At 37.9% G+C, this 18,914-nt stretch overlaps 1 protein-coding gene across 1 annotated transcript in view; it reads left to right on the top strand.

The window, feature by feature from the left end:
- The window catches only part of LOC122452778 (disintegrin and metalloproteinase domain-containing protein 20-like), a 51,869-nt gene that overhangs the window by 6,988 nt on the left and 25,967 nt on the right, over positions 1-18,914 (top strand). The gene's annotated exons all lie outside the window — the stretch shown is intronic.

Here is an 18,914-nt window from a genome sequence, read left to right as displayed (position 1 = left end):
ATATTTGGTTACACTCAGAACCAACAAGATTATAAGTCTCAGACATACTGGCACTGCTACCAAGCATTGTAGCCTCACTATTTTCAACCCCAGGTCTAAATCTTCACCAAATCCCTGAGTTTCCCGTACCAGGTGGGCTAACCCTCTCCTCAGGGATCACATACTAGACCCATGGGACCTACCTCAAAGATTCCAATAATACTACCTCTTCCCTTTGATTTCTACTGTTAAAAGGGAATTTAATTTCATTTTTAACTTTGGCTATTCTACTTCAGTTTAAGATTCTCCATTTGGTCTTAAATATTCATTTTTATTCTATGCCTTCACTGATATTCAGAGTGGCCTTTTCTACAGCTAGTATTTGGTCAAAATGTGCTTGACTCCCAATAGCCAATGAGAGCCTTGCCCTTTTTTAATAAATTTCTTTGTGGCCTGGACATTTCAAGTCTGCCCATACCATACTCTCATTGTCCAGGTGGGTAGTTACTCCTTAGCACATGTGCATAGCCTTCTAGACACACGCTGATGACTTCTGATCCCAGGAGGAATTTTCTTAGCTGTGCCCTTCTTTGGTCTCTTTGTTACACTTCTGGGGAACTGCCATTATGTTTGTTGCTATTAGATTCATAAAGCGGGCAGTCCACTTTCAAATGCTGGACACCAAAACCTCCACTATTTGAAACAATGAAAGAAAGTTGAAAGTGTTAGTTGCTCAGTCATGTCCGACTCTTGGGACCCCATGGACTGTAGCCTGCCACACTACTCTGTCCATGGGATTTCCCAGGCAAGAATACGGGAGTGGGTAGCCATTTACTTCAGGGGATCTTCCTGACCCAGGGATCAAACCTGGATTTCCTGCATTGCAGGCAGATTCTCTACCCTCTGAGCCACCATAGCAGATATTTAAACATATGAAAAAATTATTAAGAGACTTAGGTGGGATGTGTCATTTTAAGTAAAAATAGAAATGAATAATATCAATTTATAAAAGGTAAACATCTGATTGACAAAATGAAATTAATAACAAATGTATTATTTTCCCTACATTTTACCCAAAGACAGCAGTCCTCAAAGGTAAACTGCTGAGTGTTAAACCTTAAGGAACAGATCTCAATTATTCACAAGCAGAAATTACTTTATAGGATAAAACTAAAGGATAAGGTATTTAACTAATATTATGCATCTAGTAAAAATCTGGACAAGAACAATACAAGAAAGAAATACTGACTTCATGTACAGAGATTGAACAAAAATAACAAATAACAAGTATATCAAATTCAGCAAAAATGAGGAAATAACATCTTAAGCAGAAGGAAGAAAATAACATTTTCATAAAGTAGGGTTTATTTTTTTAAAGGCAAGGATAGTTTATGTAATTTCTTACTGGATATTAAAAAAATAAAACATATGCTCATCACAGCACATACAGAAAAGCGTTAAATAACATTTAAACTCTATTGACAATGAAAAGTATTTCATAGTCAGGTAGGAATAAAAGCAAGCTTTCCTAACCTAATAATAAATATCATTGAAAAATTAATAATTGAACATTCTTTAAAATGAACTTTTTGAAGTTCATAGTGAAACTGGGAATAAATCAGTATTGTTCTTTGTCACCACTTACATTAACTTTTAAATTGTTATTGAGGTATAGTTGATTTACAATCTATTAGTTTCAGCTGTTCAGCAAAGTGAATGTCACTACTTATATTAACTTTTTATTTCAGGACCCAGAAAAATTAGATTGAGAATTAAAAACTATGGAACTGAAAAATAAACATAAAAACTGCCATTAAATGTAGCTTACACGAATTTCTATGTATAAAATTCTACTATAAAAATTCTAAAAGCTAAGAAGAAAGTTTAGAAAGTACAAAATATTTTAAACAATAAGTAAAGGATTCTTACAAGTCAATACAAATAACAATTGCAAATTGGTTTGTCATATATATTAGAAATCAGTGAGTAGAGAAATGAGCAATGTGGTAAAATGAACAATATGGTAAAATGTAAATATTTAATGGAAATATAGGAGATGTATACATTTTCTGATAAGCTGAAATAATTTCATCATTTTTAAAGGAATTATTCCTACTGAGATTTCAAGTAATTATTTGACCAAGGTAATAAGCAACATAAAATTATGTTTACTGGAAACAATCACAAAGAAGTAATTATAATTTGTAGTGATGTTAAAATAATTTATTTGCATCAGCCTGGCTTCCACTGCAAAATAGAAAAACTCCTCCACTACATTAAAAAGGAAGATTTAATACTGGGAATTGGTTGATTACAAAATTCACACTAAGGGCTAGAGAAAGAGACTCTAAGCTTGAGTCTGAAAGGACTCATGGACCATAATCATACAGCTGGGTCTTCCTGAGAAACAGAACCAAGAGGTGATACAAATATGAGTGAACCAGAAAAGAAATGAATGGTACTCTTGAGACAGAGACAAGAAGTGGAATACCTGAACTTTTTTTATTTTTGAGGTAGGCCTACCTTCAGAGCGGAAGTGAAACAGCGGCTCTCCTCAGAGCTTGGCCCACCGGTTTCCCACAGGAAACCTGCTCTTCAGTTCCTGCTCTCCAGTTCACATGCTCCTTGATGACACAGCTCAGAATTGGTCACTGGAGTATGGAGGCTGAGAGGCCCCAAAATCTGTAGTCAGCACACTGGAAAACCAAAAAGTAAGTGGAAGAGCCGTAGAAAAGGATAACTTCCAGTTGGGAATCCAACTGGCTTGAAAACAGAAAAGACCTGGTGTTTCAGTTCCATGAGGAAGGAAGGTGGCCTCAAAAAGAAATATCAAATATCCCATCTGCCCGTTGTCTCTATCTTTGAGTACTGTTCATTCCTTTTCTAAATCAGTTATAATCTCACCTTGATAGTCTGTGTTCTAAGTACCAAATTATAAAGTTCACCAACACCAATTTGCCATATCTCAAAGTAAGAGAGAAAAGCAAGGAGGAAAAAAGGATAATGCTGCTTAATTTATAATACATACAAGGATATATAACATAGATGCTATGTATGTGTATTAGGATGACAGAAATTCCTTGTTTCCACTTCTTGGTCTCTTTGCCCTCAGCTGATGTCTCTTTTGGCCAGGACCTCTACATGATGGGGTAACTCACTCAGACTTTTTTAAAAGCCACTTTCTGCCTGATAAAACAGTAGAATTAATTTTATTGCATGCTTCTCCCCGTGTTACTGAACAACGCAAGTCCAAGTGCCCGACATACATTGAGGCCAAACTATGCTAAAACACTGGAGTTTGGAAGAGAGAAAGGTTTATTACGGGGCCATGTAAACAGATGGCTAGTGCTCTAAGAATCCCAAAATTACTGAAAGCTCTCATCAAAGCCCTTTTAAAAGCAAAAAAGGGGAGGGAGGGATGAGGTTAATTGTTGCAAAGGTTTAGATCCTTTGTTCTTGAGGTCAGGTCATGGTCAGATAACGATGTTTCTGTAAATCTCTACCAAATGAATGTTGTTCTCTGACTTGACAAGAGAGGGCAAGGTCCCAAGGTACACCTTTCACCCTCCAAGGTCCTGGTCCTGGCTAAGAGGAGACAAGAGTTCAGTTGGCAGCTCCCTCAGGGCCTGGTCCCCAGACCCCACCCAGCTGTCATGTCTAAAGAAGTCAGACGCCCAACCAGCTGGCTCTCAGGCTCCTCAGGCCACCCAAAGTGGGAGACTAGGTCCCGCAGACTGCGAGCCAGCAGACGGCCACTGCAGAGACCAGAATGGGGGAGAGGTTCACTGCTACCCGGAGGCCTGGGCTGAGGCTAGTGGGTGACCTTGGTGAGGGCTCTGAAGCCCGGCAGGACACAGCCCCAAACCTGTTCTCTGGGGCCCCCAGTTCACCTGCTGGCCCAAGGCTAGGTGACCTGAAGGGCCTGGGAGGGAAGGCCAGGATCCTCCTCTTACCTCATTCTCCACCTCACGACCACCACTCCACTGTTGTCTGAATCCCCTCACTAACTGTGGTTTCTTAACCGTTGGTTGCTTGTGGGCAGGGCCCACTGCTGAACTGCCCAATGGCTGAGCAGGGCCCACTGCCTGGTAACAGGGTGCAGACAGATGATTATCCTAGATGACTAAAATTCATGATATTCCCTACATATATAAATACATTAGAATAATTTTTTTCTTATTGAAAAATCTGTTAATACACATTCTAATGTATTTAGGGAAAAGAGTAAGATAAAAATTTCCAGTTATGATATGTAAGAGAAATGACTTTGGGAAACACACGTGTAATATAGAGTTTTTGCTGTGGACTGTAAGATATGAAAAACCTCTGTTAAATCTTATGGATTATTTCAGAGAGTTTCTATTTGTCATTTAAAATAAAGCAAACATTCAAGACCATTCTAGCCTGATGCAATGAATAGGGCATCAGCATGCTAGATCTGGGAGTTCTACATTCTTAAACTCTTAATCTAGAAGGACAGACAAACAAAGTATGACGTGGGCATGATCAGAAGCTAAGGGAATATAAATTTCAGGAAAACTGCTACTGTCAGAAAATGTCAGAGAATGTCCCTCAGGAGTAACATAGCTTTCCTTGTCATTTCAATATTCTTACAGTGTAGTAGAGAAAATATATCATTAGTTTTCAAACCACGCTTGGACAGAAATTGACAGAAAGTGTTCTTGCAACTCTTAGGTTTAATTTCAGTAAGAATATCATGACAGATGTACAGAACAAATATATGGATACCAAGGGGGAAAAGGGAGATGGGATGAATTAGGGAGACTGGGATTGACACATATCCTATTGACATATATTGATACTATATAGAAATAAATAACTAATGAGAACTGCACTGTATAGTGCAGGAACTCTACTTAAGGCACTAAGGTGACCTAACCGGGAAATCCAAAAGGGAGGATACGTGTATATGTGTGGCTGATTCATTTTGCTGTTCAGTAGAAACTAGTACACTGTAAAGCAACTATATATGCCAATAAAAATTAATTTAAAAAAACAAATAAAAAAAGAAAACCACTCTTGGGGTAATTTCATTTCTTTCTGTGTTTATTTTTTAATACAGGTTGTCAGCCTATTCCCCTGGACTACTAAATCTAGAATGAATATCAAAAATCTGTTAAATCCTCAGACAATGTTGGGAAATTTTGTGGTTGTTGTTGTTATGTGGTTTGGGTTTTTTTTTTTTAACCTTAGCTGTGATGAAACTGACCTGATTAAATCATCCTGAAGTGCTCTTGCAACTCTTAGGTTTAATTTCAGTAAGAATATCATGGCACTCTAAAAAATTACCAGTTGAAAAATACATTATTTTTAAATTATTTTCAAAAGTGCATTCTCTATCTCTTAAAGCACAAATCATTATAATATATCAAAATACCAAAACATAGATATTTGTAACTGGGTCTGTGGATGTAAAAATCAGTGATTAGTCATGAATTTGGTTGAAATATCATAACAAAGTTTATTTTCCCACATGTCCTAGGGGTACATAAGATCCTCCTTCTGCCAACTGGCTACTATATATCCATAAGAAAGTACATAACTTGAAGTTTTTTCCAAACAATATATATTTAAATAACATATTTTGATTTGATATTTAGCTTTTACTAAGAGAGCCAATATGGGCTTCCCCAGTGGCCCAGTGGTAAAGAATCTGCCTGCAATGCAGGAGACACAGGTTCATTTTCTGGGTTGGGAAGATCCCCTAGAGGAGGGAATGGCAACCAACTCCAGTACTCTTTCCTGGAGAACTCCATGGACAGAGGAGCCTGGCAGGCTACTATCCATGGTGTCGCAAAGAGCTGGACACAACCGAAGCAACTTAACACGCATGCACACAAGAGAGCTAACAATTACTTATTTCTTCACCTCAGAATCTGTCCTATTTACTATTAAAAACCACCTGAAACGTATTATGATCTGTATGGTATCTTAATCTTGTTATGTTCCATACTTAAACTATAATTAGTTTAAAAATGGATTTCAGTCAGTCTGTAAAGTATCAGAATAGCCCTTTTATCTGATAGTCCTTAATTGTGTCTATTGTTAGGTCAATAGAAGTCTATTATAATTTGTTTTTGTATAGGCTCAGGTCAACAAACTAAAAATATCATTCATAGTTTCAAATAATATTTAGCGACATGCAAATAGGTTAAAATAAATAAGGGAAATATCACTTTCTAAACTGAAATTTGAAAAAATCTGAAATGAGAATATCACTATCAGTGATATTCTCAAGTGGTGATATTCTCATTTCAGATTCAGCTCTCTCAAATGAGATCATTATAACATCTTGTTCAGGCAATATGAACATTGGCACTTGGTGAGATGGCCTGTCTTCTGACAGGCCATCTCACAATAGGAATGCTTAATTTGATGCTTGTATCAGCAGAATAAACACAATAATGATGTCACCTATCATTCACAAATGACTTTACACAGGATGACCTTCCACAATAGGCTAAAACTAAGAAACATTTTAAAGGCTCACTGAATGCTATTTAATCATATTGGCTAATGAACACTATAAATTACAGAGCCAAGACAAACATGGAAATCAGACTTTTAACATGTAACAGAATATTGAAAAGTAAGAAAATGTTAGATAAGTGGATTTGTTGGGGTTTTTTTTAATTGAGATTCTTTATATACATGGCTACAAAGAGTGTACCACTGAGCTATCTTTGAACACAAAATCTGATATTGGCAGTAGCAGAGACTAAACATAAAGGTCTTTATGCAAATTAAACTATCATAGCTGGTAGAAAATATAAACATCTAATTGTTATTAAATATCAACCAAATTAATTTAATTTCCTTAGGAGTGAGCAATGTTAAAGATTATAGACACTAAATACTTTACATTCTATAATAAAAGCTTTAAATGTTCTCTTGATTCTCTTCATTTACAAAGGTAGTTTTCCATGTCCAACCTTAGTATGAACAAAACAATCAGGTTATAAATGATGCCAAGCTAAAGAAAAGTAGTCAAAACAAATCCCAAAGTGTTTAATTAGCATGTTGACTCACTAAATCAAAATACCAAATAAGCTATTGAACTCCATTATACAAAGAACTCACTTAAGCAATGACTTCTATAAACTACCTGGTCAAGTTTATCCTAACTTTATGTCTGCACACAGTGGTGAATGAAGAAGTCCTAGACAGCTTCAGATAGTAACATTTATAATAGCGTCTGTCCCTGTAAAAGGTGGGGGCATTCATAATACTCAGATAACTGAGATCCCTTTTCCCAGAGGATTTTTTCTCTAGAGGAAGTTCAGTTCAGTTCACTCAGTTGTATCCAACTCTTTGCAACCCTATGGACTGCAGCACACCAGGCCTCCCTATCCATTACCAACTCCCAGAGTTTACTCAAACTCATGTCCATTGAGTCCGTGATGCCATGCAACCATCTCATCCTCTGTTGTCTTCCACTTCTCCTCCCACCTTCAATCTTTCCCAGCATCAAGGTCTGCTCAAATGAGTCAGCTCTTCACATGAGGTGGCCAAAGTATTGGAGTTTCAACTTCAACATCAGTCCTTCCAATGAACACCAGGACTGATCTCCTTTAGGATGGACTGGTTGGATCTCCTTGCAGTCCAAGGGACTCTCAAGAGTCTTCTCCAACACCACAGTTCAAAAGCATCAATTCTTCGGCACTCAGCTTTCTTTATAGTACAACTCTCAAACCATACATGACTACTGGAAAAACCATAGCTTTGACTAGACAGACCTTTGTTGGCAAAGCAAGTCTCTGCTTTTTAATATGCTGTCTAGGTTGGTCATAACTTTCCTTCCAAGGAGTAAGCATCTTTTAATTTCATGGCTGCAGTCACCATATATAGTGATTTTGGAACCCAAAAAAATAAAGTCTGTCACTGTTTCCACTGTTTCTCCATCTATTTGCCATGAAGTGATGGGACTGGGTGCCATGATCTTGTTTTCTGAATGTTGAGCTCTAAGCCAAGTTTTTCACTCTCCTCTTTCACTTTCATCAAGAGAAAGGGGTCCCCAAACTCCAGAATCTAATGCCTAATGATCTGAGGTGGAGCTGATGTAATAGTAATAATAGAAACAAAGCACACAAAAAATGCAATACACTGGAATCATTTCGAAACCATCCCCCTCTTCCTGGTCTGTGGAAAAATTACCTTGCATGAAACCCATCCTTGGTGCCAAAAAGGTCAAGGACTGCTGCTCTAGAGTACTGAACAATTTTCAAACGGCTTACAGCACAAACTACTTAAATAACTTAGCAAGCCAATCTGAGCCAGGTCTAAGGAGTCAGCTTAGTCCCAGAGGAGTCAGGTCAAATGCTTGTTTTTAGTCATTCTTCAGAGGGCAGCTCTTCCAAAGGGAAAACCAAAGGTGAAAAGCTAGTACAGATTCATTTTAAGCAAACCCTTCCTGAAGAAACTGGGTCCAAGGCACTTCAGCCAGCTTCAGTTGAAACAGTCTGACCTCAAAATCAGACCTAAGTGCCAAACGAGGACTTGCATACAGAACAGGGGTCTTCATTAGACAAACCTTTAAATGGAATCTGAATAAAGCCTGAGAGCTTTGAGAGGGTAACAGGCAGGAAGGCCAGGGGTCTCCAAATGGAGGAGATAGGCTGCAAGTGTCAGACATTTTTTATCTCTCTCTTAAGGGCAGGAGGAAACAACTAGTGTTATATTTTTCCCCTTCTTTATTCAAAGAGGTTTCTCTTAAAATGACACCTGGTTCCACCTGAACTTAACTTTTCTCAAACCTTGAGCTAACCAATGCATTTTTCTTATGGAAATGTTTGTCTTAAACTATGCTAATGTACTATGTATTTACCCTAGACTCTGTCTTCAAGTCAGTTAGACATGACTTGACAAACCAGTGTTATACGCATACATTGTTCTCCTAATCTATGTTAATGAAAGTGTATATTTGTATGGAAATCTGCCTTTCTTCAAGATTCTTGTCAATTGTTTCATGGCCCGGGATGACTCACCTGGTGCCAATGTTATCTCAAAATGCATTTTGAGTGGGTGAGGGGCCTGGTGCCATTCTCTAAGTTTAGAGGCATTTCATTTCTTTAATTAGCAGACTGCCAGTAGCTATATAACCTCCAGCTAAAGACTGGGGGGGGGGGGGGGGTACTCTTTCTGCCCCCTTCTGAAGTCTGTCAGATGCTTTCTCTATCTCTTTTATACTTTAATAAAACTTTATTACACAAAAGCTCTGAGCGATCAAGCCTCGTCTCTGGCCCCGGATAGAATTCTTCTCCTCCAGAGGCCAAGAAAGACAGAGTCTTTTGTGGTTCAGCAACAACCTTTCAGCTTCAAAAGCAGAGAAGGTGTTAACTCTCAAATCCAGGAGAAAGATACACCTTCAAATTCCAGGATGACGGGAAAAGCAGTGAGCAACCGTGGGCTCAACTTGGAGTACCACACCTGTTGGTTCACTGTCAGAGTCTTCTCTGGGTCCCATTAAAGGAGGAAACAGACAGAACAGGCTCCATCTTGAAAGCAGGACTCCATCTTGGGCTGGACTGTGGACTTTGAGCTCTATGCCCAGTATGTATGGAAATGACATACCAACTGGAAAACCAGACCCCACAGATGGAAGAGCCCCAGGGCTTGTACCTAGACTCTCTGTAGCCTGAAAGAATACCCTAATTATCTGTGTATTGAATAGAATCATAAATTCTATTATGCTTATTGGGGTATGACCACAGGCATATTGATAATTGTCCACTATTAACTACCTAGGCTTAAGGCATCTGAATCAAGGGTTAACTTTGATTGTATCTTTCTTTTCCTTTGTTCAGACTAGTTTCAGGGAATTTGGGGAGGTGGGTTTGGGCAAGTATATTTAGGGTATATAAGGGTTTCACAAAAACTTGTCAGGGTCCTTGGCTAAGAGGAGACTCTGCCTTGGGCCCACCGGTGTAATAAACTGCACTCCACTATCTGCATTGTCCTTCTGAATGAGTTTGTTTCCCAGAACGCGTGGCTACAACACCATAAGGGTCACCAAAATGGTGAACTACATTCAAGTCCCCACACAACAAGGAAGGACAAGACTTTTACAGAGAGAAAAAGGGAGTGGGGAGAGCTATAGTTAACAAAGAGCCCTTGACTTCTTAGTGAGCTTTTGCCAGCAGAGACTTCTCTCTTCCTGTTGGGCTCTGCTATGTAGCAGGACCGGAGAGCTCCCTCTTCTGGTCTCCCAACTCTATTCAATTGAGGTTTCTGTTCATTAATTTTTTTTATAGGTCTTTAAATCTAGAAGTTTAAATGCCCATACTCAATTAGATATTTTTCTGGCCAGAGTAAGGAGATCCGATCTACATCCCCAGCTTTACACAGTATCTCACAGTGAGCACAGGACAAGCCTTCTATTGCTCTGATCTTTCATGCTCTCTACAATAAAACAGAATTAATGGTCTTTATGACCCTTTGTTCCTCTTCAGAATGACATGATATGTAATGGGATATGGTAAGTCAATGTGCCTGATTATTGTAAAATGGTTGAAAAGGGATAACTTTGGTAAAAAATAACCTTTAAAGTTTTTAACTATGGTCTCCAAAAATTGTTGTGAATATACTATGAGGTCCGATCAAGATTCTTGCCTCATCAAGAGGCCACCTTTTCCCCACATGGTCCTGCTGTCTGGCCATGTGTAACTGGATCAAAGTCCAGGGTAAACTCAAATACAGTGAATCCTCTAAATGTGAAACACACAGAGATTTTTGTAGACAGTAAGGAAGCACAGAAGTAGACAGGCACAGAAATAGGAAATGTTTCTGTAAACAGTTACTGTAAACAGTAAACAGAAAATGGCAGCTTTCCAGAAAGAGTAAGTAGAAAAATAAGATGAACTCTATGATATCAGAGGTTAGGCTGGATTTCCATTCAAATTTTGGTATCTGCTAAACAACATTTGTTTCTATCCCAGCATTATTCTAATAGGAAAGAAAGGGTATGAGAGACTTAGGATTCAAAAAGGCAACTAAGTGAAATAAGATGAGCTCATTTCAAAAAGAAACTTTTTAACTGCCAGTGCACTCGCTTCAAAGATTAGAGCTTTCGTCTTTAGTCACAACGGTCTCTCAGAGTAGCCGATATTAATTCCTTTTCTATTACAGTTCTTTAGTGCTGAACTCGCAATTTGCAAGTATACTCAAATCATGCATTTTCAGCAAAATGGATCAGTATAGTTTCAAATTAATGATTTAATTGAAATTACATCTGCCCCAGTGATTCTCATCCCTGTAAACATGGAGAACCCATGCACTGGGAGGCCTTATCAACTGACCTGAAATACTAAGTGAGGACACATTTCCCAAAAATTTAATTTTAAGAACTCATAAGTTAATAAAACAGATTTCACACTTCTCTTGACAATAGAAAAAATAAGAATATAGGTCCATGGTGTGCTTGTAATTTTAAATTAGTGTCTTTCCCAGAGCTAACTCTTAAGAAATAACTACATGCTGTAGCACTTTGTTTTCTTTTTTTTTGACAAAAACTAATGTCAAGGACATCAGCATCCACTGAAGATCTTCTTGTTTACAAACAGTTGGTGGTGTTTAAGTGCCTCTATTGCATAAATATGAAACTATCTTAACATCCTCTTACTGGAACAGCACACACATTTCTCAGTCTTTAAGTCTTCTCCTTCCTACAATCTGTCCACAAGTGCTGACTTTCAACACAAGAATTCACAGTCTAATCAAAACAACTGGGTTTCTGTTGCAAATGGATAATTCCTCCTAGTAAAGAGATACACAGAGCAAAAGACATGACTGAATGCAATACATCGCCAAAGAACACAATTAGGAACCTAGAAATCATCATGATATTCATTTTTAAAGTACAATTATTCACATAAACTCAAACTTATAAATCCTCTGGTTTGTGACAACAAAGAGAAGTCCCCAGATCAAATATTACTGCTGTGTGTCTCTGTATATCTAGGAATTCTCCTCAAGTATCATATTTTTCTGTTCTTATTTTCAATTCATAACATGTAAGTACATAGGTAACTTAACATTTATAAAATACAGAAATATGGAAAGTCTCTTGCCATAGCATACATTTTTGAATAAAGCATGACTTGTATAATAAAACAGCATTGCTTAATCCCTGATAACATCCCATCTTTATATTTCTCAATATTTACAAAAGGTAGAAAGATGATCAACAGCTATAAAATGACCCTGTCCCACTAGTGTAATACATCCAAGGTAGAATTTCCCTTTTAATCAAATCAGAGCACAAAATTTTAATATAATCAAGTTTTTTGTTTTTCATATTTTTACTACAGATTTGCATTTTGTGATTCTTTTCCCACTTTATAATCTTTGCCAGAATTTTTAAATTTTATTTATTTACTTAAAGAAACTAATGTTCCTCTCAAGTTGGTTGGATCTCTTGTTTATATAAGTAACTGTTAAGCTCAGGAAGTTATACAGTTCTTACACATCTCTAGAACACATCTCTTACACATCTCCTAGAAGAGAAATTGTAAGCACTAACTTCAAAATCTCCATTTCTAATAAGATTTTAATTATCATGCTGAATACCTTAGGCCTGTTGAGGTTTCCTTGTAAACTCACAAATTAAACAGTCTACCATGGAGTTTATGTTGTCATTGTGTGTTCATACATGCTTTTACATCCTTCTAGCAGTGAGTATTCAATGAAAATATGAATAAACTAGATGAATACAATTTTCCCACTGCCATTTGCTGTGTGATGTTCTAGAAATAGTAAAGTATTCACCCAAAAATTCTCTGAGTTTAAATTTTGCTGTTTTCACTTTTGGAGGTAAGTTCTTTGCCATTCTTGTTTAAACACAGTTTTGACTTTCTAAAAGTATACAAAATATTTCAGAAATAAATTACATTTACTTGTAGCCATTTCATGCTACAAGAATAGCTCTAATTATTTCTTCTCTGGTAGTTAAAAATCCTTTCAACAGCTGGCTGAGAAAAATCAATTGCATGTTGATCTCAATGTTTCATTCTGGTATCCATCTATGGATTACATTTCAAAAGAATGTGCTCATAATGAAGAAAAACCATGCCAGTGTCTAGATTTATTCTTTCAGCTGATAGTTAATTAAGCAAAACAAAGTCAATATTCATATATTTTCATCAGTAAGGAAAAGAAGCAATTATAAAGCAGCCCCAGAGGAGAAGGCATGATTCTGTATACATCAATGTCAGCTCTGCACTACTTAGTTATTTAATATCTGGCAAATATACACTTCTTCTAAACTTTAGTTCATCTGTCAAGAAAGTCGTGCTGGACTGTATCTTTTCAAAAAAAGAAAGAAAGAAAAATTTCCTAGTTTAATACCATGTATTTTAAGTCAGAAAACTGAAGAGCATAAATCAATTTGAACACTCTGAAAACATGTCATATAAAATAAGCCTGAACACCCTGATCCACTGCAAATGATTCAATTTACATAATGAGGCAGGAAAAGTAACTATGGAGGCTTAGTCACACATTGTTTATTTACATGGAGATCACAGATCTCCTGCTGCCCTTTGAAGAAATGGAAAGAGATTGCTGGTTATGAAATTCTGTAAGAAAATTCTATAAATCTTTCTTGATTCAACATGTGGTTTTATACATAGTTAAAGTAAAATCAATTTATGAAGTATATGTTTAGCAACGTCTGGACAGGTAACTTAGGTGTCTGGGCTACAAGAATACATGTCTAACTTTACTGTCTTTCCACTGACTTCCTGATCTCAGAGAAAAGATTTGAGTTTTCGGTGTTTTTCCATGGTAGCATCCTGAGACAGAGCCCTCCTTCTCATACACTCTGATCTTCCTCCAAGACTTTAGAATGTCAATCTGAACAGGTAATTCTGAGCTTTCAGTCAGTTAGCTGTCCATTACAAATCCCTAGTCTCCTTCAGCAGAGGAGGGCTGTCTACAAAGTGACTGCTCGGCCCATGTGCAGTTCCCAGCTCCTCCTCTGGGGGAGTTGTATTGTGGCCACATAACTAAATCTGGCCAGTGGACTGTGAATCCAGTTACATGTTACACGTCTGACATGGTTAAGAAGAGCGTTTGCCTCATCCATCCTCTGTTTTTCTTTTTGCCAGCTAATAGTAAAGGACTGCAATGTTTCAGGAGATGGCAAAATCATGAGAGAGAAAGAAGCTAACTTTCCGAAGTACCATGTAAAAGGCAGACCTACATCCCAGAGGACTATCATATGAGAAATTAAGAACTACTGTATTAAGCCAAGAACAGGCAGAGTGCTGGGCCTTTTTTTTTTTTTTAACAGCACTTAATGGCAACCCACTCCAGTGTTCTTGCCTGGAGAATCCCAGGGACGGAGGAGCCTGGTGGGCTGCCGTCTCTGGGGTCGCACAGAGTCAGACACGACTGAAGCGACTTAGCAGCAGCAGCAGCAGCAAGGCTTCCTTGATTCAAACATTATAGGCAAAGACACTTGAGGATACACTTTTCTTATTAAAAGAAACCCCAATTGATAGTTATTTTCATTTTGTACATAAGTTATCCTATAGAGATCTTCCTTATATAACATTAACTAAAGAATATAAAAATACCAGTCCTAACCTCCTGTTCAAATATATTTATTCAATATTATACCTATGGCTGTCACCATTGCTTAATTTGTTATGTTCAGTTGAGCCATGATGGCTCTGTACAGGGATAACACCTTGGACAGAAATAAAAATAACTTTGAAAAATTCATGCTCCATATCTGTTAAGTCTACCCATCAGGCAGCCAGTTTTCTCCCTCTTTTCAGCTTAATGACTTCCCAGATTTTCATAGTGTGGTGGGAGGTATTCCCAGTGGAATAGCTCTTGCTGAAGCAATCCTACAGTATCTCTAGAAAAATTTCTGGTGAGGAGTGGGCGGGAAAATCAGTGTTTATCAAAATGTGCATTTATTTTTTTAAATTTATTCTCACATCTCAAAACAAGATATAAGTATACAGCTAAGCACTGCAGAAAACCTTTGTCTAAATTTGGGTGTATATATCGTTAAGAGGGGCTTTCCAGGTGGTAAAGAATCTGCCTGACAGAGGAGGAGTTGCAGGAGGAGACACAGGTTTGATCGCTGGGTTGGGAAGAGCCCCTGGAGAAGGGCATGGAAACTCACCCCAGTATTCCTGCCTGGGAAGTCCCATGGACAGAGAAAGCTGACAGCTACAGTCCACAGGGTCGCAAAGAATCAGACACAACTGAGCGTGCACGCCAGCGTAGTTAAGGAACTTAACCAGTCATTACAACAGGCAAAACCGACAAGAAAAATCCCAACTTAAAATTCTTCCCTTGGGTTATATCAGATGCTCCTTTCAGATGGAAAAGACAGCTGTCCATTATCATTAACATTTCACTCAAAAGCACAAAAATATATTTCGGGAAAGTCATTTACAAGATTATAACAGAAGTTTCTTTTTTTCCCCACCTCTACTGCATCTGTTACTGATAACCAGCTTCAGCCAGCTTTTAGTAACTGAATACAGTCCGAGAACATCTTGCATTCCTCTGAAAACTGACATTTTTTCCCTTTTGATAATCAGAGCAAAGCACTTGACCTCTTGCTTTGGCTGCCAGAAATCTTAGTGCCAGCTTTTATATTTGATCATAGCAATTGTGGTGCCCTTCATCATTGCTTCACATGTTCTCTTATGCACTCTTAACTGTTTTTCTTTTCCCATTTCTGTCTCTCTGAAAACTCTGTATAAACTTATTTAAAAAGAGAAAAGACACGTGAATTTAATTTTAAATAGATTTATTTGCAGCTCTTCATAAGAATTATATAAAATCCCCTAGATATGTAACTTGGTCCTTTTATGGCTGATTCTCTTATTGTTCTGTTATCGGATGTCATTAATCATTAAACTAAAGACACATTTTAAGCATGTATACCTCACCAAGCCCCAGGCTAATGTCAGGGAGATACAGAGTAAATGACAATTATGGACCTACTGCTCATACAATTTACAGGATCAAGAACAACTTGCAAGCCGTGCGTTTAGCAACTTTATTCTTATCAGTTAGAACAATTAAGTGAATATTTAAATTGAGATCTCAGTCAAGGTTACTTTAAATTGATGCTGACTATTAAATACTTAGGTATACTCCCTGGTATAGACTCAGACTGTAGAGCGTCTGCCTACAGTGCAGGAGACCTGGGTTCGATCCCTGGGTTGGGAAGATCCCCTGGAGAAGGAAATGGCAACCCACTCCAGTATTCTTGCCTGGACAATCCCATGGATGGAGGAGCCTGGTAGGCTACAGTCCATGGGGTCACAAAAAGTCAGACATGACTGAACGACTTCACTTTCTTTCATTAAATACTTATGTGCTTCCCTGGTGGCTCAGATGGTAAAGAATCCACCTGCAATGCAGGAGACCTGGGTTCAATCCTTGGGTTGGGAGGATCCCCTGGAGAAGGGCATGGCAACCCACTCCAGTTTTCTTACCTGAAGAATCCCCATGGACAGAGGAGCCTGACAGGCTACAGTCCATAGGGCCGCAAAGAGTTAGACACTACTGAGTGACTAAACATACACACTAAATATTTGAAAAATAAAAGATTTTTTCCCTGGAAATATCAGAAGGTAGAGCACTCACTTTTGTCATGATTTTTCCTTCTATCTTGATTTTAACTTTGGTTTCGTGAATGCTAATGATTAGGGTTAGCTTTTGTGAACTCACATCTTTATTAATATTCAATACCATATTTTTCCAAAGATAGAAACTGGAAACTGTACTCACCGAAAGCATTTTAAGAGAATTATCCAAGCTGGTGGTCTGCACAGAGACAGCTTTCCCTGCGTGCCTTGTTACTTGGAATGTACCCTGAACTAGGCAGAATTATACCTAAAAGGTGTGATTTGTTCTCCATAGTAATAAAATGCTATTGTTTGAAAATAGGGCAGTAAATATAAAATGGAATGAGTACATAAATAAAAATGCAAGTGTTAAAAAAAAAAACTAAATTTAATCCAGAACCCAAATAAACAGACAACACAGAGAGCCAGAAGTTGGGTCTTAACATTGTATAATGATGGCATTTTCAGTATGCAGCAAAATACTCAGGTTTCTTTGGATACACCAAGCAAAGATTAAATTGGGTTCATTAAAGAGCTGTAGTAAACACTTCTGAGAAAGTTTCAAAAGTCTATTTTTTGTTGAAAGTTGGTTTTTTGAAGTTGCAATACTTTGGCCACCTGATGCGAAGAACTGACTCATTGGAAAAGACCCTCTTGCTGGGAAAGATTGAAGGCAGGAGGAGAAGGGGATGACAGAGTATGAGATGGTTGGGTCACCGACTCGATGGACATGAGTTTGAGCAAGCTCCGGGAGTTGGTGATGGACAGGGAAACCTAGCATACTACAGTCCATGGGGTCGCAAAGAGTTGGACATGACTGAGTGACTGAACTGAACTGAACTGATCTGAATTCGTGTGATAAATATTTTTCAATAAACCAGAATATCAGTTCTATGTGCTATCTCATTTCTTTTTTTACAGTCACTGCAACAATATCTACCCAAACATATCCAGAAGATCCATTGTTTTCTTTTTAGTATTAGCCTTCTTTTTAATTATAGTGAACACAGACATTTCTAAATAGAGGAGGGAAATTACTTCAAGGGAGATTAGGCAAATGTTCCACCACAGCTTCTTAGAAAGCAGCACGTCCTCTGGCCTTCTTGTTACCTCTGGATTTTGCTCAGGAGAGACAGCATCTAATCAGTGGTTTCTAGATTGCTGAGGAGTGTGCTTACACAAGTTTGGAGGAGAACAAAGCTTCTACATTCTCTCAACTCAGGGTTAGCATCAATGCTTTGCTGCTTGAATAGGAAACTGCAGTGCACGTTGACCTGGGGGCAGAGAATGTGTTCCATTCCTAGAAAGAGACAGAGCATGCACAATGTCCTGTTTGGTGGAGAGAAGAACATAGCGCCGTGGAGGTGACTGAGCTTGTTTTTCGACCCTGCTCTGCTGCAGAAAATTATGTGACCATCCATCAAATGGTCATCCATCAAAAAGAGATAAGGAAAGATCTTAAAGATGCAAATTCCTCTGTAGAAGCTGACCAAAACATCCCATGGAACCTCATCCTTCACATAAGGACAGGGAAAATCCACACTTTCCTAATGAGTTCTCCCTCCTTCATCCTACCTTCCCCTAGATAAATCCTCAAACTGATTTGCCTTGAAGGTTTAGACACACTCATTGTCTGAGCCCTTTCTCTCTGTTTCACAAACTCTACCATATCTTTTCACCTGCCACTAATATATTCCAGATACCATAAAGACCCAAGACATACCCGTTGAGTCAGAATAGTATAGATGTTGACTTCAATTTAGTTTTGATTATTTTCCAATAATTTAATAATTCCTTTTTGTCAGCCTAAGACTTCGTTAGAGTAAAAAAACATTCAGCTCCCAATTACTTTCTCCCCTTTTATGCTAACCAAGTGGTTGTCAATGAGGTTTCCTTTCCTAGTGACAGGTAAAGCTTTATAGGTGGTCTCATAAGACTAAAATGCTTGAAAACATCTATCTTTTTCCTAACTAACAGGCAGTTCATCATTTTTAAGCAATGTAATAGACAACCATCAGAGATTCAACATGAAGACTTCCTGCCTGAGTTAATACTAATTAGTTTTCGCATTTTAATGCTGAGGAATGGGGTTCTCAGGGATTATATTTGGCCAAACATAGAAAAATAAACAATTGCTACTAACATTGCTATATTTAAACATTTCCACTCATTATACTTTACTTTTCACTTGAACAAATTTTACTGAATATATCTCAAATTCCCAGAGTCTCAGTAAAAAGGGTAGAAAAATGTTGTACAAAGACATCCAGACAGCAATTGTCACATTGATGACCTCAGAAGAAGCCTGACTCGCACTCT

Source organism: Cervus canadensis, chromosome 14 (genome assembly GCF_019320065.1).
Source record: "Cervus canadensis isolate Bull #8, Minnesota chromosome 14, ASM1932006v1, whole genome shotgun sequence".
Classification (NCBI taxonomy): domain Eukaryota; kingdom Metazoa; phylum Chordata; class Mammalia; order Artiodactyla; family Cervidae; genus Cervus; species Cervus canadensis.
This window is presented reverse-complemented; position numbering and strand designations above follow the sequence as displayed.